The sequence below is a fragment of the Crocuta crocuta genome, unplaced genomic scaffold (assembly GCF_008692635.1).
Source record: "Crocuta crocuta isolate KB4526 unplaced genomic scaffold, BGI_CrCroc_1.0 scaffold884, whole genome shotgun sequence".
Classification (NCBI taxonomy): Eukaryota; Metazoa; Chordata; class Mammalia; order Carnivora; family Hyaenidae; genus Crocuta; species Crocuta crocuta.
Window position 1 is genome coordinate 2789612 of NW_027529549.1, and position 6206 is coordinate 2795817.

General features: G+C 32.9%; 1 non-coding gene across 1 annotated transcript; it reads right to left on the minus strand.

The window, feature by feature from the left end:
• Positions 1–3924: 3924 nt before the first annotated feature.
• On the minus strand, positions 3925–4028 carry LOC144229409 (U6 spliceosomal RNA). The gene has a single exon (XR_013334484.1). It is a non-coding gene; the product is annotated as a U6 spliceosomal RNA (small nuclear RNA).
• Positions 4029–6206: the final 2178 nt, after the last annotated feature.

Genomic DNA, 6206 nt, shown 5'->3' on the forward strand with positions numbered 1-6206 from the left:
TAGTTTTATTTCATACTGTACTATCCATTAAAATAATAAATATAAGGTGATATTTCTTTTACAGTTTTTAACTGAAGTATAGTTAACATACAATGTTATATTAATTTCAGGTTTACCACATAGTGATTCAGCAATTCTATACATTACACTTGCTCACCACAGTAAGTATAGCTACTGTCACTTTACAACATTATTATAATATTATGGACTATATTTCCTACACTGTAGTTTTCATTCCTGTGACTTACTTATTTTATAACTTTAAGTCTGTACCTGGTGATCTCCTTTGCCTTTCTTACTCATCCCCTTAATTCCCTACCCTCTGGGAATCACCTAATTTGTCCTCTGTATTTATGATTCTGTTTCTGCGTTCGTTGTTGTTGTTTTGGTTTTTTTGGTTGGTTTTTAGATTCCATATAAAATTGAGATTATATGTTATTTGTCTTTGACTTATTTCACTTAGAATAATACCCTTTATTTCCAGCCATATTTTCAGAAATGTCATGATTTGACTTTTTTATGGCTGAGTAATATTCCGTTGTATGTATATACCATATCTTCTTTATCCATTCATCTATTGATGAAACACTGGTTGCTTCCATAACTTGGCTATTGTAAATAATGCTGCTATAAACATAAGGGTGCATATATATACTTTTGAGGGAGTAAATACCCAGTCATGGAATTACTGGGTTGTGTTGCAATTCTATTTTAATTTTTTGAAGAAACTCCGTACTATTTTCCACAGTGTTTACACCAATTTACATTCCCACCAGCAGTGCATGAGTGTTTCCTTTTCTCCACATCCTCACCAACAGTTATTTCTTGCCTTTTTGATACTAGACATTCTGACAGAGATAAGGTGATATCTCATTGTGATTTTGATTTGCATTTCCCTAATGATTAATGATGCACAGCATTTTTTCTTGTATCTGTTGACCATCCATATATCTTCTTTGGAAAAACGTGTATTCAGGTCCTCTGTCCATTTCTTAATTGGATTGTTTGTTTTGGTGTTTAATCCTGTAAGTTCTTTATATATTTTGGATATTAATCCCTTATCAGTTTTCTTTTTTGTTTTTATTCTTTCAAAACTTTTAATTTTAGGTTTATTTAAGGTCATTTGCACATGTGTATAGAATATTTAGTTTATTCTAACAGATAACAAGACAGCCCCTTCAGTGAGGCCCTGGCCGAAACGAATTTGAATTTGCTTTACTTATAGAGCAAGAGGATAACATTAAACATTGAAGATTTTGACTTGTTCTTGTTTTTAAGTTCTTTTCCTTTCCCTTTTCTGTTCACATTGGTATGTGAATTTCTTATACCAACTGTGGTGGCGTTATGTTTCAAATTTACTGTAGATAAAGAAATATTAGGCAACATTATCATATACTCTTACAAACTAAGCCCTACATGTTAGGATTTCTGTAATGGCTAAGAATTAAATAAAATTGCATATGGTCAAATTGTGTAATTTTAATTGAGCTACTTTTCTACTGAGTTTTTGTGATTGCTGCCTTAATCTAATAGATTTGTGTATGTCTGTGTACATGTAAGCAACATTCTTTAAATGAAAGAAGTAAGCAATAAAGAATAAAAGGGAATTTTGCGAAGTGCTTCGTAAATATAAATTGAGTGATAGAAATCTTGATCAGAGATATATTTTTCTCAGAACCACAATGCCATATGTTCAATGTTGAATGAAGCATGGTTTGTAAAAATCAGCGTCATATTCTAAAGAGGCTGGATTGTATAACAAGCATAACTATTTTTGTATTATTTTCTCAAATTTCATCTGTTTATAGCTACTATTTCCAACTAATGTTTGGTAACACACAGCATGATCTGCAGGAATACTAAGAGAAAGTTTAAATATATATAAATTATTTTTATAAGTGTAGTTACAGTGTAAATTTCCTGAAGCATTAAAAAGTTGAATAGAATAAATTACTTAAGATGCAATACTGATAGTTCATAATGCCTGTTAGTTAAATAGCCCTTAAAATTCTTTGCAGACTTTTCGGCCATCTCACTCTTTTCTTACATAATCTACCAAAATTGTTGGACAATAAAATAAAGAATAAAATTTAATACTCTCATATGCAAAGTAGAAGTTTACCTCTTTGGTAATGTCACATATCCTGAAGCAATTCTTTACATTAAATACTGAACAAATTTTCTACCGTTAGCATATGCCCTATTAAATTTTATTTCAACATTTATTTATTTTTAAGAGACAGAGACAGAGTGTGAGCAGAGGAGCAGAGAGAGAGGGAGACAGAATCAGAAGCAGGCTCCAGGCTGTGAGCTGTCAGCACAGAGCCCCATGCAGGGCTCAAACTTATGAACCATGAGATCATGACCTGAGCTGAAGTCCGGCGCTTAACTGAGCCACCCAGGTGCCCCTAGCATATGCCCTATTAAATATATCATTGCCCAGGCACTAAAATACAAAGGTGAAATCAAGCAACAGGACATTTTCCATTTCTTATTCTTGAATAATTGCTTCTATCCAATAAACTCCATCCTTAATGCTTTGGACAGTATACTTTTCTGCCTTGTACAGGGTTAGAATTTGTTATGATAAATACTATGATTTCTTATTCTTTCAAAGGAAAAAATTATCATCCAACTATAATAAGTGTTAAATTGGGGAGGAGGCTGTATTGCATTGATAGTAACATCATTGACTTTGGATTCAGAAAAACAAGTTTGAATTCAAGGTCCGCATATATTAGCTGAATATACAAATTTGGGCATGCTCTTTAATCTCCTGAATCCTCATTTATTTCACTTTAAGATGAGGATAATATTGGTACTTTCTCATCAGGTTTCTATGAACCAAATAGGAAATAGTCAATAAATATTTATGAGTTAACTGAAAGTTATAATTGCCAAAATGTAACTCACATTTCTGGACATCATGATTAAAGATGTGTGTGCTTTATTCTTGGTAATTTTAAGTTCAGCCTCTGCATTACTAGCAGCAATTGACTGGGTTATAGTCAGTTTTATTATTTGGAAACTTTATTCCCATTTATTATTTATGTAATACCCCCAATGTTTGCAATACATTGACAGGGCATATAAAACACAGTCATTTCTCTTGTGGAGTTTCCATTTATAAGAAAACAAAATGGGAAAAAAGGAACTAGTTCCTAAAGTTATGTGACATTCATTGAGGTGGAAGGAAGTATTTGTCCTCCTACACTTACATATCAGTAAGTAGCCAACCTACTTGGTCCTTATATTAAGATTCTTCAGAATACATTTTGAGGGAAGTAAGGAAAATGAGTACTTTGTGAAATAAGAGAAGATTGCTATGGGAGTATTAAAGAAGCTCCCTACTTCTTCACACTAAAGGTAATGAGATGATACTAAAGGGCTCCAATGCCAATGAGAAGGACTAACTATGTGTGTTGCAGATATTAAAGGGGAAAATAGCCAGTGAAAGGTAAGGGAACTATACACTGAGAACGAGTTGATGACCTTTTTAACAGCACCATAGAAATAGATACTACAGAACTGAATCCATGTAATTCCCATCTCTTTATCTTCATCTCAGTATTTATAAATCTTGTCCGTTATCTCTATTTTGTACTCCTATATCTCAGTAGAGAGAGTAACCTTGCTCCTTTTTATTTTCTCTGGGACTTAGTTCAATTAATTTTGCTTGCCCCTCCAGTCTTTAATCTGTTCTCTGCTGCCAAACATACTCAAAAGTGCCCTAGGCTAAAGGCAAACAAGGACTAAAATCTCTCCTTGGCTCTGTCTTCCTTACCACACCCATCATTCTGTTTTCTTTCATAACTTGCCTTCTTTAAGTCTACACTACCTCTGACTCCTCCCCTGTCTTTTATTTATCCAATCTAGTATACTATCTATAGAAACTATTCTCTTAAGGATTAATGGTGACCTTAATTTTTAATGGAACATTTCACAAATTTGCATGTCATCCTTGCACAGGGGCCATGGCAATCTTGTCGGTTATCATTTGAATTTTAGTGAATATTCTGCTAAAGTAAGCACAATGATCACCCCTTAATTACAAGACCCAGTATCCTAACCTCCCTCTTGATGTACCTTATCTCTGCAGTATTTGATAATATTGATCTCTTTCCATAAAAGCCTGTTCTCCATTGTATTCTCAAAAATCACTCCTTCTATAGTGTTATTTCTCTCACACTCTAATACCTTCATCAGATTTTCTTTCTTTGTCCCATCTAGCCAGACCATGTCTCATATGATTTGTTCTCATGGCATAGGTACCCTGAATGAAGAACTACATTTAGTGAAGGCACTACTATGAAAGCACTCCATGATCATCTGTGAAGCAGATGAAAGACAGGTATCTTGCCAAGATAACAAAGAGTGGAAGGAACACAGAATGGAGTCTTCATGGATGCTAATATTGACATCAAATTAAAGTATATACGAATCAGGACTTCAGCTTTAGTAATGGCAGGCAATAACTTGGACTAACCATCCCACTAAGAACAATTAGAAAATCTAGGAAAAATGTGTTTTTATTAATAGCTATTTGAAAACATTAAAAAGCTAATAAGGCAGTGAAAAATATCTGGGAGAAGAAGGAAACCCAAAGAGGTTACCTTAGCATTTGTAACTGCCAATTGCCAATTAATTCCAGAGAAGGCAACTGAGAAAGAAAACAGAACTTTTGATCATCTTTTATGGAGTACAGGTGAACTGGAAGTCAATTGGACCTTGAAAGAACTGAAATTCAGTTTCAAATCCTCTTAGTCCTTAAAATTGGATTAAACTGATCCTAGATGCTAGAGTCCCTAACTGTTCAACAAAAGCAATTTTAAATACTCTTTGGGGGAGGAGGGGGGGCTGCACACAAATAATTTCTGTGATGCTTCATATTTATTGTCTATTACTGAATCAGAAAAATAACCAGTTATGAAGAGACAAGGCATGATTTTTAAAAGAAGGAGAAAAATACAGATAATTTAAAAATACTCATGGAGTATGTAGACAAATGCTACAAATCTGTTCAAGGAAATAGAGCTGAAAACTATAAAGAATAAAACAATTGAAAATATACAACTGAATGATGTAGTATTCAAACTTAAGAATTTAGTGGACTAATTAAAGAGCAGATTATACTGAGCTAAAGATAATCATGAACTGGAAGATATCTCAAAAGGAAATATCCAGAATAATGCATAGAGAGACAAAAGATAGGAAACAGAAAAGTATGAATAGCATAGGAGTTACCACTAGAGGTCTAATTCATGTGTGATTGGAATCTCAAAGGGAGAAAAGAGAAAGAAAAAAAAAGTCATGTGAAGAGAAAATGGCTGGGAATTTTACAAAGCTAATGAAAGACATTAAGCTACAAATTCAAAAGCCTCAAAACTTCCTAGAAACAGCCTCTTAAAACCTACTGGAAATCAGAATCAAAGGCAACAGGCATTCTCTAGGAATGTGGCTTACATGAGGTATTCTTAGGGAAGGAGAACTACTGATGAAATAAAACAAACCAAGATAGGAAAAACAAAAACAAAATATCAGTAAGGGAGAAGTTTGGTAAAGGTACCATGATAAGGAATCCATGTAATACAGATATAAGAGTAAATAACTATGGGAATTATGGCTATGGGATAGAATACAAGCATAAGTCTTGAAAATGTGAAATTAACAGAATTCACCAAAATTATGAGGTTAAGAGGTCAAGATACAGGGAAGTATAGTGCACCAGTTTCCTTATTTTTAGAGCAAGGACTCAGTACTTTGAAAATTTGAAGCATATAGTTTCTTTTAAAAACATTCCAACCTTTTTGTACATTACATAATTGTAACATTAAGGGGTTTTTTTGTAGTAAAAATATATATATGTAAATTCAGCAGTTTTCCACTCTAATTTCTTTTCAGTTAAATTCAAGTAAAATTAAATGTTCTGTTTTTATTTAAAAATAAGATACATCATGATGTGTCCCATTTGCAAAAACAAAACAAAACAAAAAAAAAACATTGTTGATCTATTTACTCTTCTTAATGATATATGAAAGATATTCTTTGTTAATGATGTTAAATTCTGGGTGGAGGAATGTGGGGTGTTTATTCATTCTGTGTTAAACATAGCACAATGTGACTGTTTATAATGAGCACTTACACGCTTTATAAAAACAATCTCATTGTTAGTATTATTATTTTTAAAGAGCACAGGTTTTGGAATC